Raw genomic sequence first — 19,586 nt, forward strand, 5'->3', positions numbered from 1 at the left:
ATGGGGGAAGAAACAGCTATTAGTTCTTCACACATTTGTTTTAAGTAGCTCAAAGACATTGCTTGCTTCCTAATACTTAGCTTTTACACTAAGAAAAAGAGAATGTCAGTGAGTGAGATATGGAGGGAGGAAAAGAGGCAAGTCTGAACTGGGAGCATATGGAGGAAGTAAGTGGTCTGTCTGGTAAGCATGTTAGGACACCATGGAGAACATAGGGAAGTCAAGGACAACAGATGCCAAAGGGCTTTGGGGGACTACCCTGGGAGACAGCACTGGGATAGTGAAAGGAATGTGGGAAAATATCAAAGACAAACTTGATCTCTTTCAAAATTTTACCTGGAGCTCTCCCTGTGGCCAAGAAAGAGGGAAGAAGCCCTTTTCCTCCTTTCCTTTTTTCCTTCCCTCATTTTGTTGCCTTTTAATGTCAGGACACCAAATTCCTACTGATGCTGTTAGCTGCTGTGCTGAGCTGAATCACAGGCTGTTGTGGGCTGGCTGGGAACCAAACCACCATGTACAATGCAATTTCTATGGGAAAATGAGTTCTAAGTTTTAGACAATGTGCAAAGCTTAAGAGCAGAACCTGTTGGTAAAAGTGAGGACTGCCTATCCTGTGAGTCAGATTTTGTTCATTCCTGAAGAGGGTGAGGGTGGGAGAAGTCAGGGGATCAAGTTCAGGCTCAGCCAGTTTGGGGTTAATTATAAAATTTAACATTTGGCTTTTGTAAATGTTTTATTGCTTTTCTGGCAATGAAAGATAAGATCTGAGAAAACAATCACTGTCAAGTAAAGGTGTTGCCCAAAGAAGAGAAGAATACAAAAATACAGATTTAGAAAGAGATCTTTAAGTTTGTTTATTATTTTTTACTAAATGAGAGGAACTGGACCTGCAATTCCACTGCATGAGGAAACACCCTCTACTGATATAGGTTGGCACCTTCTCTACAATTTAGCCTTAGAGTTTCCAAGAGCACTAAGACCTTAAAATGACTTGCTTAGGGTCACATTGCTCCTATGTGTGAAAGACAGGCCTGGAACTTAGGTCTTTGTGGCTTTGAGGATGGCTCTCTTGCTACTATGACCAGCTGCCTCTCTTTTAATTATTATAAGCAATTGCTTTTTTGTTATTTTATTGCTGCTCTTTTTAACATTACCATTGCTACCCAATAACTCTCTCCTTGCTCAGATAGAAGCCTTCTTCATCACAAATAGGTATAGTCAAGCAAAACCAAATCAATACATTGGCCATATCTGCAAATAGGGGCCCCCAGAGTCTACCTATAGATTATTTCTCTACTGAGAGGTACATGATTCACTGTTGGGCTTCTGAAATCCTAACTGGTCACTGAGCTGATTGGAGTTCTGAAGCCTTTTAACATTGTTTTCCTTTACATTATTGGGAATATCACATATATGATTCTTCTTATTTTCTCTATGACACTTCAGACAAGTTTTCCCAGATTTTTCCAAATTTCTTCACTTTCATAATTTCATAATCACTTCACTTTCATAATTTTCACTTTCATAATTTACTATGCAATATATTAATTTCATTTGTATTCTGCCATTTTTTGTAGCCATCATCCAGATTGATACCCATTTTCCTTCCAGTTTTTCTGCTATTAAGAGAACTATCATAAATGTTTTTGTATATGTGGGACCTTTCTCTCTGTCTTTGACCTTTTGGAGGTTGGCTATTTCCCATTAACTGATCCTGGGAACCTTGAATGGAGCCAGCAAGGAAGTCCCAGATTTGATATGTATAGTTAAAAGCACTGGATCTGGAACCTGGATTCTGACTATGTCTCTTCCAAATGACAGAATCACAGTATTTCAGCATTAGAAGGGACATCGGTAGCTTTCTAGTTCATCCAACCATATCTGAAAGTGAATCACCTCTATGACATAGCAAACAAATCAGGTCTTTGCTTTAAGACCTAAGCTTGGAAGGAATCCATAATCTCTAAAGAAAGTCCCTTCTACTTTTAGATAGCTCTAAATGTCACATAAGGACAGCTAGGTGGTGCAGTGGATGAAGTTGTGGACTTGGAATCAAGAAGAATAATCTTCCAGAGTTCAAATCCAGCCTCAGATACTTCCTAGATGTGTGACCCTGGCTAAATCACTTGACCTTGTTTGCCTCAGTGTCCTCATCTGTAAAATGACCTGAAGAAGGAAATGGCAAATAACTCCAGGATCTTTGTCAAGAAAACCTCAAATGGTCTTGTAACCATGGAAAAATATTCTAAATCATCTAATTAAATAAAATTAAAAAAAAAAAGAAAACCTCAAATGGGGTTGGGAAGAGATGGACACAAGTGAACAACAATAACAAGTATTAGATATTTTCTCCTTACATCAAATTTAAATTTACCTCTCTGCCTCTTCTATCTATTGTCTCTAGTTCTCTTCTCCTGGCCAAGGAGAACAGATTTAACTCCTTTCCTTTTTTTAGTAAGTTTTAAATTTTCCCTTAAGATTACATATTGGAATCATTTTCAAAATTGTTTTCTGACATTTTGCAAATCAAGTTCTCTCCCTCTCTCCTGTTCTTCCCCTCCCTCCAAGATGACAGGTAACAGGATATAGGTTATACATATACTTATTATATAATACATATTTCCATATTTAACATCTTATGAAAGAAGTCATATTGCTTACACTAGAGAAAAATTCATGGAGGAAATAAAGTGAAGAATGACATGTTTCAATGTATATTCAGACTTCATCAATTCCTTCTATAGCAGTGGAAAACCTTTTTCATCAAGCTGCTTGGAGTTGTCCTGTATCCTTGCCTTACTGATAATAGTTAAATCATTCTCATTGTACTACATTGTACTTTAATGTTGTTACTGTGTGCAACATTCTCCTGGTTCTGCTCACTTCCCTTTGCATCACACTTTACAGGTTTTTTATGATCATTGTGCTTGCCATTTCTTATGATATGATAGTATTCCATTGCAACCATATACCACAACTTGTTCAGCTATTCCCCAATTGATGGACATCCTCTCAGTTTCTTATAGATAGCATATTGTGGGACTTTGGCTTTTCATCCACTCTGCTATTCTCTTCTACTTTATGGGGGAATTCATCCTCTTCACCTTCACAGTTCTAATTTCTATGTTTCCCTCCATATTATTTCCCCCCCTATTTATCCTTCTTTTCCTCTCTTTGTAGTTTTTCTCTGCTCAGAAATATTTTTGTTTCTGACTACAGCCTCTCTGAGATGATCCTCCCCTTTGCTTGTCCCCACTCTTTCTTATTTGCCCACCTCTTTTTATTTCCCTGTAGGACAAGATGATTGTCTATGCCAAAGTATGGATTCTAACACCCTTTCCATATGAACACTCTTTGAGTACCATCTATGTGAGCTTGGTCTATGTCTATGAGTCTGTTTTCTCATCTATGAAATGAGGCAGTTGGATAGATTCTTTTTCTCTCTATATCTTTTTCTCTCTCACTTTCTCTTTCTTTCTCTTTTTCTCTCTCATTTTCTCACTTTCTTTTTTCTCTCTCTTTCTTTTCTTTCTCTTTTTCTGTCTCTCTTACTTTCTCTTTTTATGTCTCACTTTCTTTCTCTCTCTCCCTTCTTTCCTTCCTTTCTTCCTTCCTTCCTTCCTTCCTTCCTTCCTTCCTTCCTTCCTTCCTTCCTTCCTTCCTTCCTTCCTTCCTTCCTTCCTTCCTTCCTCCCTTCCTTCCTCCCTTTCTTCCTTCTTTTCTTCTTTTCTTCCTTTCTTCCTTCCTTAATTCTTTATTTCTTACCAGAGTATAAGGAGGAGGGTCATCTCTGCCAACATTGCTAACTTGGAGATAGTTATGTCTAATAACAAATCTCTTGCAGCAGGATCTGGAAAAAATAGATCCCCTAAGGGGGCCTTTGTTCTATTTATGAGTCAGTTGCCCTTTGAGCCATTGCTAAGGAAAATGACAAATAATCTCTTTGGTGATGAGTCTTTCAGGAAGAGAAAGAAAATGGAAGTGAGGGAAGAAGAAAAGGAAACAATACCCGTATATGCAATGTGAGGTAATGGGAAAAGAATTTTTTTGTTTTTTAGGTATTTTCAGTCTATGTGACTCTTTATGATCCCTTTTGGGATTTTCTTGGAAAAGATCCTAGAGTGCTTTGCCATTTCCTTCTCCAGCTCATTTTATAGTTGAGGAAAACTTAGATTTAGTGCTGTATCCCCTGGACCATCTAGCTGCCTTAGAAATAGTACATTGGATTATAAGTCTAAAAATGGGTTGGAGCACCAGGACTGCCACTGATTTACTTTATGGAATTCATTTCGCCTTTGTGCCTCAATCTCCTCCATTAGATTGTAAGGTGAAGGATATATTTTTCTTTCCTTTCTGTCCTTAGCACAGTACTCAGCATGTAGTAGGTGTTTAATAAATGTTTACTGATTGGCTGATTCATCAGTGAAATGAGCTATTTAGACTTCAATATGATGAATTTATATTTATTAACTTGAGTTTTGGTGTGAGAGCTGGGGACTCACATTTTGAAGAAACCTAGATATTACCTAGGGCAGCTGGGTGATCCACTAGAGTCTTGGGCCTGGAATCAGGAAAACGTGAGTTCAAATCCAGCCTGTTATTAGTTATGTGACCCTGGGCAAGTCACTTAATCTTGTTTGTCTTACTTTCCTCATCTGTAAAATGAGCCAGAGAAGGAAATGGCACATCACTCCAGGATCTTTGCCAAGAAAACCCCAAAGAGGGTCATGTAGAGTTGGATACCACTGAAAAACAAAAGACATGAACTGGGAAATTTTCCTAGAGTAATCCCAGGTGGAAATGAGGAACCAGAGTGAGAAACAAATGACTTTCTTGGGTCAGACCCAATCCCAAATGTATGATCCCAGAGTATTTTAGAGGGCAAGCAGGCCTTGGGTTCTTTTTATTAATTTTTTAACCCTTACTTTCTGTCTTAGTAATAATTCTAAGATAGAAGGGCAAGGGCTAGGCAATTGAGGTTAAGCCCCTTACCTAGGATCACACAGCTAGGGAGGGTCTGAAACTAGATTTGAACGCAGGTCCTCCCAACTCCAGACCAGACCCTCTATTCACTGTGCCACATACACATCCTTAGGGCTTAGGTTCGGTCAGGAATGGTATAATCACATTTCTACTTTTTAGAGTCTTTCACTTTTTCTAAGGTTCTGCACAAAGACCAACTCCTATCCAAAGAATATCCAGATTCCACTAGTTATTAGCACATTGCTTCCCAAATTATTTCACTCACTCTGTACACATTTTAAATTTTATTGCTCTATGGGTATGTTCTGTCTCTATCTTTTCTCCCACAACCTCTCCTCTTCCCAGAGTGTAAGTTCCCTGAAAGCCAGGGATAGTTTGTTTTTGTCCCAGTGCCTAGAGCAATTTTAGCACATAGAAGATACTCGATACATGCTTGCAGAATGCTGCAGAATACTTATTTCTTCTCCTCTTCCTCTTCCTCCTCCTCTTTAAGAATCAACACTAGATATTGGTTCCAAGGCAGAAAAGCAGTAAGGGCTGGGCAGCGGGAATCAAGTGTCTTGTCCAGGGTTACACAGTTAAGAAGTGTCTGAGGCCACATTTGAACTCCAGACATCCAGTCTCTAGTCCTGGCTCTCACTCCACTGAACCATCTAGTTGACCTTGAGTAGATATCTTCTAATAGGGACTGGATGCCCCTTTGTTGGGGGTGTGGTAGAGTAAACCCTTGTGTAGACATGTGTTGAACAAGCTAGCCTCTTGCATCCCTCCCAACCCTGAGATTCTGTGATTTGTATCACCCTACAGCACACTTTGAGATTAGCTTCTAGCAGCTCAGGGTGCTATAAAGGAGAGATAACATTGGCTTGAGAGTCAACAGACCTGAGTTCTATCATTGATTCCATCATTTACTCACTTTGTCATTTGGGGCAAGTCACATAACCCATTTGGTCCTCATTTTCTTCTTCTGCAAAGTAAGATTTATATATCTGAGATGATCTTTTATTTATAATCTATATATTTTGAATGTGGGATTTTTCGGCATGTTGTCTCCCATATTAGACTGTGAGCTCATTGAGGATGAGGACTGTACTCACGTGCTTCTTGTATCCCCATTGCTTAGAGTAGTGGCTGACATATGTTATTGTTGTTCAGTCTTTTCAGCCATGTCTGACTCTTCCTGACCCCTTTGGAGTTATATTGGCAAAGATACTGGCGTGATTTGCCACTTCCTTCTCCATCTCATTTTATAGATGAGGAAACTGAGGCAAATGGGGTGAAGTGACTTACTCAGGGTCACACAGATGGAATGATACTAAAAGCATTATGATAATAGTATAATACATAAAACGGTCACGTACTAGAAATTAGTATTAGAAAATGCCCAATGAACTCCAGTCTGAAGGAAGAGGCCATGAATCATTGTTATAATTGTCATTATCATTTATTGTTAGAAAGTTCTATATAATTGTGAATTGTTATTATTATTATTATTATAACTCTTGTTCAATGGGGTTCAGATAAAAATAATCCTCAGACAAGTCACTTTCCTGTTATTATTCTTTTGTGTTATTCTTTTGCATGTTATTATTACTATTGCCTCTAGGATCAATTAAGAACTCCTTGTCTGGTTTTTAAAGCTCTTCATACTACCCAAAAGACTATAAAATTGTGATACCCTTTGATCTTGTAATACGACTTCTGGGTCTGTATCCCCAACAGATCATAAAAAAAGGGGAAAGAACCCATTTATACAAAAATATTTATAGTTGCTCTTTTTGTGGTGGCAAAGAATTAGAAAATCAAGGGATGTCCATCAACTGGAGAATGACGGAACAAATTGTACCATATGATGATGAGGATGAATACTATTGTGCTGTAAGAAATGATAAGCAGGATGATTTCAGAAATGACTGGAAATATCCACATGGACTGATACAGAATGAAATAAGCAGAACTAGGCACACAGTAATAACAATATTGTACAATGCTCAACTGTGAAAGACTTAGCTACTCTCAGCAATACAATGATCTAGGATAATTCTGAAGGACTTATGACAATGAATGCAATCCACCTCCAGAGAAAGAACTGTTGGAGTCAGATGCAGATCAAAGCATGTTCTCTTCCACATTAGTTTATTTATGGTTTTATTTTATTGGTTCTGTGTCATTTTGCAATTGATTCTATTTACAGTTAATTGTGTCCTGTAACTGCCCAAGTAGTAGTTCTTTGTCTCTGAACTTGGTGAAGAAATTAACCTGGTCTGTAATGACATAAGTTAGGAAATATAGTTCTCTTGCCAATCACTGTTCTATTCTTGCCTCAAGGAATTCTGCCGTCCTTGGGTGATACAGGAAGACATCAGGGAGTTGGGTCTAGTATCTTTTAATGCCTGGTTTGCCATTCAGAGAAGTCTAGCCCACTATCTCTAACACTGCTGGTGTACTCAAACAGTGAACTCTTCTTAGTCACTGGAGGGAAAGAGAGGTTTGCTGCTAGCCCCTTGATTCCCAACTTCCAATCAATCATGCTGTTCCCCATAGCTATGTATGTTGTGTAACCAATCATATTGTCCTCAGCCACAATGATATCACTTAGCCTGTTCTGTTCTTTGTTTTAAATTTATTAAAATGAGCTGTTTTTTTTTTTTTTGGTGTCATTGACATAAATCAAGACAAGCCAGGTTTGGCAATCTATTAGTAAATTATAATCTTGCTCAGAGGTAACATGCCCCAGTCTACCTTTGTGGACTTTTTGCTTGTGACACTCCCTAGCTTTTAGCTTGGTGCTTGGTACACTGAAGGTGCTGAACAATGTTTGTAGCCTGCTACTGTTATTATTGCTACTAGGTAATACAGGATCTTGAAGGGCTCAAGTACCAATCAACCTAGATAAGAGGAAAATATCAGTATTAGATAAGAAGAATCCTCCAGGCTAACAACTCTCAGTTTTGTAGGAGTCAGATCAAACTGGGGTCTGGATCTTACAGGATAATTTGTCTTTCATTTTCTGACTCCTAAAACAGTTTCAGAAATCTTCGATACCCAGGTTATCAAACAAAAGATTTGTCTGGATTTCTCCAGGTTACTGACAGTCTTGAGCCTAGAAAGTTCTTCACCATAGGTTCTTCAAGTCTCTGAGAGAACAGAGAAGTTTGGGAGAAGAGAAAGGATGGGCACTCCTAGGATGGAAAGGGGAGGGAACCAGCATTTATTAAATAACTACTATGTGCCAATCACCGTGCCAAGTACTTTACAAATATTAATTCATTTGATCATCAACACCACCCATAGGAGGTAGATGCTATTATCTTTATTTTATAGTTGTAGAAATTGAATTGGACAAAGGATAAGCCAAGCTAGTAAATATCTGAGGCAGGATTTTAATGGAAGACTTCCTGACTCCAGGCCCTGTTCTTTATCCACTCTGTTTTTTGTTCTTTGTTTCAAAGAGGACCAATGACACCATAAGAGCAAATTGGATTTAAGTGAGGCAGAGTTGCACAAAGTCATCAGCCTTACTCTCCCTTCCAGAGTTATAAAATCCAATGGCAAGATAAGAATCAGGACAAATGGTGATGACCTAAAATGCAGTGGATGACCTTGACCAAATTCTGCATCTGCTCTAGCTGCCTTCAGGGCCACTGGAACAAACTTTTCTCATCTGTCTGTTCTTCTGTTTCAATTAGCAATAATCACACCTCAGATAAACCTCTTTGGCTATGATACTGCCACTGAGCAAAGCTCTGTTCTTCTGGAGGAAGTCTTCACATGCTTAGAGTAGATATCCCCCAAACTCATCAAGGGGTTTGAGGACTGTTAGTTACCCTCAATTTGGTTTAGTCTTCCTTCTGAGATAGTTTTGCCAGGGTGAGGACACTGTTCATGTTAAAGCTTCTTAGAGCCACAGGTGAGACTTAAGTGAAAAGTAGACACCCAAGATGGATGAGCAGCTCTGAAAAAGGTTCAAGAAATCCTCACACCAGAGGCGTTAGTTTTCCCTAAACATCTCAAACATCTTTTTTTTTTTTAATCAACCCACCATACCACTTAGCTGCATGGTGGTAGACAGAGGCATTTTTGAAAAAAAAAAAAGTTGATAGAGCAGGAATCCTTAATTGTGTGTGTGTGTCATAGATTCTTTTGACAGTCTGGTGAAATCTATGGACTTCCCTACCACTACCATCCCTTGTCAAAATAAAATTGAATAAAATAAATACATAGAATTATGAAGAAAACCAATTATTTCGAAATAAGTTATTTTATATATATATAACCAAATTCATGAACCTGAGGTTAAGAAGTCCTGCAATAGATGGATATTTCGATTAAGGCAAGGGCAAAATGGAGAATGGAGAAGTTCTGGGGAAAATAATTGGAGGGATAATCTAGGGAGTTAGGTAGAAAGGTTCTGAGGGAGGAAAGTAATGTTAGTAACGAGGACAACATCCTGGAATAGGGACAGAAACAAATTGTCCTAGAGATCAACAAGCATTTATTCTGGAAACTCTACAGAGAGAGATTGATAGGAGCCAAGAGAGTGTCTAGCTTAGAAAAGCTGAAGGAATTGAAATAACTCCTAGAAACTGAGAGGGCAGAGAAAGAAAGCCCAGGAAGACCAACAAGTCCAAGAAATTGAGTGTTGGTTGATCTTTATGGCCAACTTGCCAAGTATTAGAATGCTCCTTTAAAAAGGAAAACGTTGGATATTTGTCCTCTAATTACTTTGTGCAGATTAAAAAACAATTAGTAAGAGAAGGCAGGAAATTTAGTAGGGAGTGGCAGAGATTAGAGCTGTGAGTCAGGATATCTTAGTTCTGTTCTCCTTGTCACTTCCTGTAGGACCTGAATTGCCTCACCATTTCTGGATCAGTTTCCCCATCCGTTAAATGGGATTTGAAATCATGCCCCTCCCTTGCCAGTTGGAAGATGATCATCCTAATGGTAAAGATGCTCTATAACTATGAATTCTTACTGCAATTTACTGAGCACTGACAATATGGGGAAAAGGAGAAAGGATACTTTGGACTGAGAAAACAGTATGCTTTGGGCAAAGAGCCTGGCTTGACTGTAGGATGAAGAGGAGTTTGGCTTAGCTGAAGGAAAATGATGGGACACGTAGTTTGGAGCTGGTGTGTGTAGGACAATGGAAAGCTGCTGAAGGCCATTAAGCAGGTTGGTGATATTATAGGAAGACTAATTTAGCAATAGTCCATGGAGAATAGATTGAAGAGAGAGGAGTAACTGGAGATGGGCACAACACTAGCCAACTGCATCGATACTGCTAATTTGTGGAGATTAATCCGTAAGTTTACTATATAATCAACAACACTTAAGACAAAAAAATAAAAAAGAATAGTGAGGAGTCTGTCGGAAAAGACTGTGAGTGCCTCTCTTAGACTACATGCACTTTGAGGATAAGGACTCTTGTTCATCTTTGCATCCCCCACACCACTTACCATGCTGCTTTACACAGAACAGTTAGATGGTAAATACTGATTTTACTGGTCATAAGATTTAGAGTTGAAAAGGCCTTGGGGATCCTTTCAATCAATCAACAAACATTTATTAAGCTCCTACTTTGTGCCAGGCATTGGACTAATCACTGGAGACACAAAGAGATTATCCCTGACTTCAAGGAGGTCACAATCCAGTCCAAATCCTTTATTTTATTTATTAAAAAAACACAAAAACTCCTACCTTCTGTCTTAGAATCAATATTAAGCATCAGTTCTAAAGCAGAAGAGCAGTTAGGGCTAGGCAATTGGGGTTAAGTGACTCATCCAGGGTCATACAACTAGGAAGCATCTGAAACTAGATTTGAACCCAGATCCTCCCGACTGCAGACCTAGCTCTCTATCCACTGCATCACCTAGAGGCTCCTACTCCCTGCTCTCTTCTATATGCTTATGGAATTGAATTGAGACAACAAAAGTATGCCTGTGAGAGTAGCAAGGGTAGGACAGGTGGGAGAGAGGCTTTGAAAATAGGAACAGGAAGCCTGGGAAGGGTGAAGGAGAAAGAAGAATCAAAATATTCCAAGCTTCCACACTGGCGACGGAGGGAAAGGAATGCTGTTGACCAAGACAGGGGAGATGACTTGCAAGGGAAGATGCTACATCTTGAAGCATTTGGAGCAAAAAGAAGGAAGAACTGCTGACGGGGTGCGTCCCTGAGCTGTAATGCCACAAAAGCTACTTCTTGTCAACACCTCATTCCTTGAGTGGATACTTGTCTCGGTTTCGGGGTGGGCTTCGCACTCTTTCCCTTTCCTGGAAATCACGTGGTGTGGCGTCACTCAGCTCCACACCAACCCTGGACAACATCATGGTATGGGGAAAAGACCTCAGCAGAGAAGAATGTGGCCCATAAAACTGGCAGACTTAAGCAAGATAAGGTTGTTGTCCATTGGTCTCCTCAGTAATAAAAGGCACGCCCTATTTTCACAATAATGGCAGAGAAATGCCCTTTGCCAGTATTGGGGGCAGGAACTGGGGCGGGGGAAGAGCTGAACCTTTACTTAAGCTATTCATTGTGGTGATCCAAGATGTTAAAAACTGTCCTGGGTGATCGGACCTTGGTGTTTTGGGGAAAGAGGGCAGAGATGGGCTCCACTGATAATGCCTGGGCTCTGGCTAAAAGCATTTTTATTTGTCTCATGTTTTATTTCCATTACTGTATCATTCCTCCAGAGGTGACTAGACCCTGGTACACATTTGAGAAACTGTAAAATAAGAATGAGCCTGTCCCTTGGGTTGTGGTTTTTCTCTCAACTTTAGAGCCTATTTTAACACCTACACTTTTTGTTTTCATATACCAGTGGTCTGTTCCCACTAATTGGGAGATTTCACATCTCTAGACCTCCCCTTGCTTCTCTGTCCAATGATGGAATTGAACCAGATGACTTAGAAGGGCCTTTTCAGGTCCAAATCTATGATCAATGAGTCACATCTCCAGAGGGTTCTATTATCTTCTGTCATCCTTATTTTCCAATGGGTTTGCCCTATTGCTGCCTGGAAATATTTCAAACCTAAAGAGACTAAAGTTTTAAATTGGCCCAATTAAATCTCTAGTAATAAGTGGAATTCCATCTAATGGACAGCCCTGTGAAACACACTGGAGCCAAATCTTTCCTATCATTTCCTGCCATAAAGGTTGGGAAGTGATGCCAATGAGATCAGCTCATCTAAGATCTTGGATGTTCTTCCAGGATGGTTATTATGGAGAGAGTGAAGTGGCCCTAAGTCAAGAAGAAGGAAGAGGGTTTATATAGCTTCCATGCCAGAGTTGTAATCCTGAGTATTTGAGTAGACTGGTTTGAAACCAAACTCAGAATTAGATATTTTGCTTCATAGTCAGTGTCAGGCTGTCCTTAGACAAAGCCTAGAGATATCCTCAGGGTCTGGCAGGTGAATAATGCTGAGAGGCCACAGAGTTCCCCCATTTCTGCTCTCTCCTGTCCTGTCCTGTCCTGTCCTGTCCTGTCCTCTCCTGTTCTGTCCTGTCCTCTCCTGTCCTCTCCTGTCCTCTCCTGTCCTGTTCTGTCCTGTCCTCTCCTGTCCTGTCCTGTCCTGTCCTCTCCTGTCTTCTCCTGTCCTCTTCTGTCCTGTCCTGTCCTGTCCTCTCCTGTCCTCTTCTGTCCTGTCCTCTTCTGTCCTCTCTTCTCCTCTCCTGTCCTCTCCTCTTCTCTCCTCTCCACTCCTCTTCTCCTTTTCCCCTTCTTTTCTTTTATTTCTCTCTCCTCTTTTCCTTTCCTTTATTTCCTCCATTCTTTCTTTTCCTCTTTTTTGTCTTTCCCTCTCTCCTTTCCTTCTTTTATACCATTCTTCCTGCCTGCCTTCCTTTCCAAGGAAGATAGTATTCAAAACTCAAAGGGCTATAATTATCAAGGCTTAGTGAAGGGCCTAGAGTCAGGAAGACCCAAGTTCAAATATGATCTCAGACACTAGCTGTGTGACCTTGAACAAGTCATTTCACCTCTGTTTGCCTAAGTTTCCTCATCTATAAAATGGGGATAACAGCACCTATCTTTCAGATTATCATAAGGATCAAGTGAGATAATAATTATAATAATTGTAAAGTAAGCGCTTAGCCCAATGGCACACACAGCAGACACTATACAAATGTCATTGATTATTATTGAGTTTTGGGGAGGAAAAGCACAAAGGGCAAAAAGGATAAGTCAGGGTGGCTAATAGCTTGGAATTCATTGGGCCTTCTCTTCTAAGAGCTCAAAGTTGGAGGATGGGGAAAGGATCACCAAGTAAATGAAAGTTCTTCTTCCTTTATCTTCCATCTTAAAATCAGTACTGTGTATTGGTTCCAAAGCAGAAGAGTGGTAAGGGCTAGGCAATAGGGGTCAAGTGACTTACCCAGGGTCACACAGCTGGGAAGTGTCTATGGCCAAGATTGAACCTAGGACCTCTCATTTCTAGGCGTGGCTCTCAATCCACTGAGCTACCCAGCTGCCCCCCCCCCACTGTAATATAAGGAACACTGTATTTGGCAGAACCAGATTTTGAATCCTGCCTCAGATACAGGACAGGCCACTTAACATGTCTGAGCTTCAATTTTCATCTGTAGAGAATGAGCTCATTCAATTAGCCAATAAGTATTTAAGTATCTATGTCCTAGGGGGCAGTCACCTATGGTTTAGTGGATAGAGTACTGGACTTGGAATCAGGAAGACTCATCTTTATGAGTTCAATTCTTGCCTTAGACAATTACTAGTTGTTTCACCCTGGGCAAGTCATTTAACTCTGTCTTAGTTTCCTCATCTGGAAAATGGAGAAGGGAATGGCAAAGCACCTTTAAAAAAAAAAACAAAACTTTGCCAAGAAAACCCTAAATGGGATCACAAAGGGCTGGACAGGGCTGAAATGACTGAACAACAAGAACAACAAGAACATAATTCACTGGGTGGAGTATTATTAAAGAGGATTGGCAAGATGGGAAGGGACCAGGTTTAAAGGGCTTTACACGACAAACTAAGGAAATGATGTTTGATCCAGAGGTAATAAGGAGCTACTAAAGTTTACTCAGCAACATGATGAGCTTTACACTGTAGGAAAATCCCTTTGGTGGCTATGTGATAAGAAGAGATTTGAGCTATTAAAACCAATTGCAATTGTCTGGTGAGAATTGATAAAGAGTTTATGCTGGGAACTGTTAATGATTGTCCATGGAGAGAAAGGTGAGAGATATCATAGAGGGACAAACAATAAGATTTGACAACTGATAAAATATGGGGATGAACAAGAGTATGGGGTTGAGGATGACACTGAGTTAGCAAGCCAGAACAACTAGAAAGATGGCAGAGCCCAAATAATAGCAGGCATATGTGCTTCTCTGTGATGTGAAGATGGAATAAGATCATATATATAAAGTGCTTTTTAAGTTTTTAAGTGCTTTGTAAATGTCAGTTAGCATCATTATTTATATTTTGATAAGTCAAGGTGCCCATGGTAAAGCAAGCGTCCATGGCAAAGTCAAGGTACCCATGGCAAAGCTCAAAGCCTCAATGGACAGTGACGTATAAGTTGGGGTGCAAGAAAATAGAGTTTGCCAACATTTGTCTAGGGTACATAAATACTTCATCCCATCCCATGCCTTAACATCTGGATCATTTCTTTCATGTCCATTATAAGGCAGAAACACTCTTTTTTCCCTCACACCACGCCAAGTGTGCCACTTGGACAAGAGAACCAAGAATAGGCAGAGTATTTCCTTTGGCCTCATATGTTCCTTCCTCCTCTGAGTCATCCTTGCCCTTCTACTTTCCCTTTACATTAAGATGGTGAAATAAATAGTTCAGAGTCTGGGACAACCCAATTAGTCCAAGTTATTTAGTGCTTCTGCACAGGAATGATTGCCTGCTCTTAATGATATGCCAGCTTATCCCCTCTGTGGTTCATATTGACCATTATTACCCTCTATAAAACATGAGTCTTACTTTTGCCCTCCAGTGACAGTGCTGTCAGTACAAAGAGCTGGATCACTTGAGAACAGTGGCAGGTTTTATGACTTAAATAGACTAAGTCTTCAACTACTAAGTTCTCATTCCTATTCAGGTGAGATAAGGAGGGATGACTGATGTTGGTTCTTCTCCATTTGGGCTTTGGGGTCTTTAAGAGTGCTCCATTAAAATGCAGATAGAGTCTTGTTAAATTTTTGATATACATAGATTTCCTTCGTCAAAGCTAAGAATGAATGAATGAATGAATGAAAAAGGATATATTCATTGTTTACTATGTTCTAGGGATTGTGCCAAGTTCTAGAAATACAAATATAAGTAAGCAAGATGGCCCCTGCCTTCAAGGAACTTACATTATTATAGGAGACAACACATGCATTAAAGTATTGGCTAGGGATGAATGTTTTGGACAAGAAATTCAGAGGGATGGTGGCTGGAGTCATGGAGCAGTTGATTGACAGGAGATCCTTTCTAGGAAAGGTAATATTGATTTGATTGTTGTTCTCAGAGCTAAAGTTGAAAGAGGAGCTGGGATTATAGAATGGAGACAGTTGGTAAGTGGCATGGTGGGCTTGTGTCCATCTCACTAACCTGAGAGCTGACATCCCAGTAGTGGTAGGAACCCAGGGACCATCTGGTCCACCACATCCAAAACAGGAATCCCCTCCTAAATAACTCCAAGTGGTCATACCTTAAACCCTTTGCATGATCTGCACTTAGATCTTGAATTTGCTACTTATCCTGGACAAGATCTTAGAGTTTCATTAAGAGAAGGGACCACAGAGATAGATCATCCAATCCAACCTTCTGGAGTTTTTTGGATTTGCTACTTATTCTAGAGTCTTAGAGTTTTATTAAGAGAAGGGACAAGAGATCAACCATGCAGTTCAACTTTCTGGTTTCTCAGATCAGAAATAACAGATCAAGGAATTATTTCATTCTAGAAGTAATAGGAGTCATTGACAATTTTTGAGGAAGTGCTATGGTCAGATCTATGTCTTAGAAAGATATTTTTGGTGGATGCATAAAATTCAGATTGGAGAGAGGAAAAACTTTAGGAAATCAAGTTAAAATCTATTATAATAGAACAGTTGAGATCTGATGAGTCATTCGATTAAGGTGATGAATATAAGAGTAGAGAGATACTAACTCTGCTATTTATTCTCTGCGTGGCCTTGGACAACTTATTTGACCTCTTGGTGCTTTGGATTTCCTCACTGGTAAAATGAGAGGTTTGGCAAAAAATTGGCAAAGAAATCAAAAGACAGAAATAGTCAATGTTAGAAAGCATACAAGAAGATAGCTACTATTATATACAATCAATGAAGCTGTCATCCAACTATCCTGGAGAAAAATTTCAAATTAGAAAAAAAATGTGCCTTAACTATTCATATCCCATGACCCAGAGATCCATCCCAATCCTAGCCATAAACTTCAAGGAGGTTAAAGACAGAAAGTTTCTATATTCACCAAAATATTTATAGTAGCAGGTGGATATTTGTGTTATTAAAAATTCTTCCTTCTTTTGAACAGACTTTCTATAATTTCAATCCATTTGGTCTAGTTCTGCCTCTTGGGGCTACAGAGAACAAATTCGTCTGCTTTCTTTCCTCTTGTATAGACCTTTACACACTTAAGGAACACTAACATATTAGTTTTAAGTTAAACCTTATGGGACATAAGACAAGGAATGGAGACCAGAGCAGAGGGAAAAGGAACTAAGAGGGAGAGGAAAACCAAAGGCAAACCACTTATTTCACAATTTTCCTTCAGGCTTCCTTGAACTCATGAAACATAACCCTTGCCAAAATGTGACAATGAATCATCTTCATGCCATCTCGGGCAAACAAACCAGAGGTTCTCAGCACTTAACACAGAGGGAGCCCAAAGAAGGAGGAAATAAACTCAGTATTCTATATGGCAAGCTACTTGCTCATGCAGAATGACATGGAACTTCAAAGTTGGAAGGGTGCATTACAGACCCCATATAATTCTCCCATTTTTTTCCAGGGGCCTTAGAGGAGAGCCATAAGTATCTTGATGAGTCACTCACTGAGTGTGACAAGAGGGAGTTTAATCCATTCTTAGAATCAGGCTTCTCCAGACTGAATCTGGTCCAAACTTCGTGCCCGGGTACAGGACTGGGAGAGCCAAGTTCCTCAGCCCCTTGGTGACCCCACATTGGTTCCTCAAGGTTCAGTAAATAAGAGCTTATAAAAACAGAAGTAAAACCCAGTGGCACATTATACACCTGTGTCCTTTAAATGAGATGAGTTTAATCGGAGAAGATTCATTCATCACCAGCATGGATTAAGAAGTCCGCTACTCCTTCCAATTGATGGGCAACACTCTTCTAGGTGGGCCAGTCTCCACCCTCCTTAGCATGTCTACACTGGTCGCTCGCTCTATGTGGCTGAGCTCCTACCTAGGGTTGGCTGACATATGCACTTGGGGTGAGATGACAGAACAGAAAGCCGCCATCCTAAAGCCTGGACCAGGAGATCATACTGACCACATGAGACCAAAATAAGCTCTGCTTTTTAAGCACTTTCAGCCACATATAGAAGCATACTAGAGGTGAAGGCAAAAGGCACATGAAGTCAAGTGGCAGCAATACCAAGACAATCAATTTCTTTTATTTTCAGAGAACACTATGGGAAATGGGACAAGCCCACAAAAGATGGGGAACCCCAGGCCATTTGCCACACAGAATACTGTTTGACAAAGCAGAAAAGCAGCAAGGATAGAAAATAGATCCTTAGGGGGAGGAGGAGGAAGAAGAAGAGAAGAAAAAGAAGAAAGGAGAAAGCAGAGGTAGGAGAGGAAGTGGAATAGGAAGAAGAAAAAGAAGAAATGACATGTATATCATTCTTAAAGTTTTACCAAATATTTCTTATATATCTTATTTTGTTGTTCTTTTGTTTCATTCATGTCTAACTCTTTATGACTCCATTTGAGGTTTTCTTGGCAGAGATTGCTGGATTTCCTTCTCCAGCTCATTTGACAGATGAAGAAACTGAGGCCAAGAGAGTGAAGTGACTTGCCCAGGATCACACAGCTAGAAAGTGTCTGAGGGCAGATTTGAATTCATGAATTTGATTTTTCCTAATGTCAGGTCCTGCACTCTATTCACTGCATCACCTAGCTGCCAAGTTTCGCAGCTAGCCTAGTGTCCCAAGGAGCAAAAATGAAGAGGTACTATTGGGACCCAGTAGCTGAGACAAGGACTTATCCGGCATCAGTGCTCCTTTTGGACATGAACTTGGTGAAACTTGTACGGTGTAGAAACTGCTACATCTGAGTTTATTCTTCTCTAAGACTGTGATCTAGAGGAGAGGGTGCCTTTGAGACACTGGGAAGAAATATTTGTACTTCTGTTCTCACCGTATCTTTGAAATAAATGTCCTTTTGTAAAAGCTAAGTGATGGTAACCGGTTAAATGGAAATGGGGTGCTAGCCATTTACCAGCATTTAACAGTGGAAGGAAGAGAAGCAACACAATTGATGAGGGCTCTTGTTGATGACACTAGAGAGAAAGACATTCTAGGCATCTAAGAATGGATACCCCTAGAACCCGCCGTGAAGGTGGCTTGGTTCCAGGGTAGTGAGCAAGTGCGCTTTAATACAAAATAGTAATGGGGCAGCTGGGTGGTTCAGTAGATTGAGAAACAGGCCTGGAGATGGGAGGTCCTGGGCTCCAATCTGGTCTCAGACATGTCTTAGCTGTGAGATCCTGGGCAAGTCACTTTACCCCCAAAGTCCTTACCACTTTTCTGCCTTGCAACTAATACATAGTATTGATTCTCCCAAACAGAATATGAGCTTAAAAATATGTAATAATGATATCAACACTAGCTCACATTTATATATTGCTTTATAATTCATAATATGATTTTCAACTCTGGCAGATAGGTAGGTAGATAGGGCAAGTATTCATGTTTCTACAGAAGAAATGGAAACTTTAAGAGATGAAGTAACAGGGTCATAAGATCACAGATTTTTGGAGTTGGAAGGGACCTTAGAGATTACCTAGTTCAACACTTTCATTTTTCAAATGAGGAAACTGAGGTTGAAAGAGTTGAAAAAAATTACTAAGGGTCATTTTTCAAAGAATATTCCATAGGGGGCAGCTGGTTAGCTCAGTGGATTGAGAGCCAGGTCTAGAGAAGGGAGGTCCTAGGTTCAAATCTGGAATCAGACACTTCCTAGCTGTGTGACCCTGGGCAAAGTCACTTAACTCCTATTGCCTAGCCCTTACCACTCTTCTGCCTTGGAATCAATACAGAGTATTGATTCTAAGACAGAAGGTAAGGGTTATAACATTTTTCTGAATTCTAGGAGTTATTTAATGGTTTTCTGGATTCATGTGAGACAACATAATAAAATGGAAGGAGTGCTAGGCTGTAAATTAGAGGATTTTGGTTGGAATTCTGTCTATAATTACTACTTGTGTAATTTTAGGCAAGTCATTTCCCCTCTCTATAAAATGAGACAGTTGGGATGGATGGATGATCTCTATGGATCCTTCCAACTCTCAATTGATGATATCTTAAACAATGTACCAGTTAAACATCTACTTACTCTGTGCTAACTCAGGGTCATACTTATTAATTTATTATGTAATACATTT

At 39.9% G+C, this 19,586-nt stretch overlaps 1 protein-coding gene and 1 pseudogene across 1 annotated transcript in view; both read right to left on the reverse strand.

Moving 5' to 3' along the window:
- Positions 1-19,586, reverse strand: part of MALL (mal, T cell differentiation protein like) — a 45,994-nt gene that overhangs the window by 12,171 nt on the left and 14,237 nt on the right. The window lies entirely within an intron of this gene.
- On the reverse strand, positions 8,661-8,729 carry LOC130456805 (U4 spliceosomal RNA; annotated as a pseudogene).

Source organism: Monodelphis domestica, chromosome 1, assembly GCF_027887165.1.
Source record: "Monodelphis domestica isolate mMonDom1 chromosome 1, mMonDom1.pri, whole genome shotgun sequence".
NCBI classification, from domain to species: Eukaryota; Metazoa; Chordata; class Mammalia; order Didelphimorphia; family Didelphidae; genus Monodelphis; species Monodelphis domestica.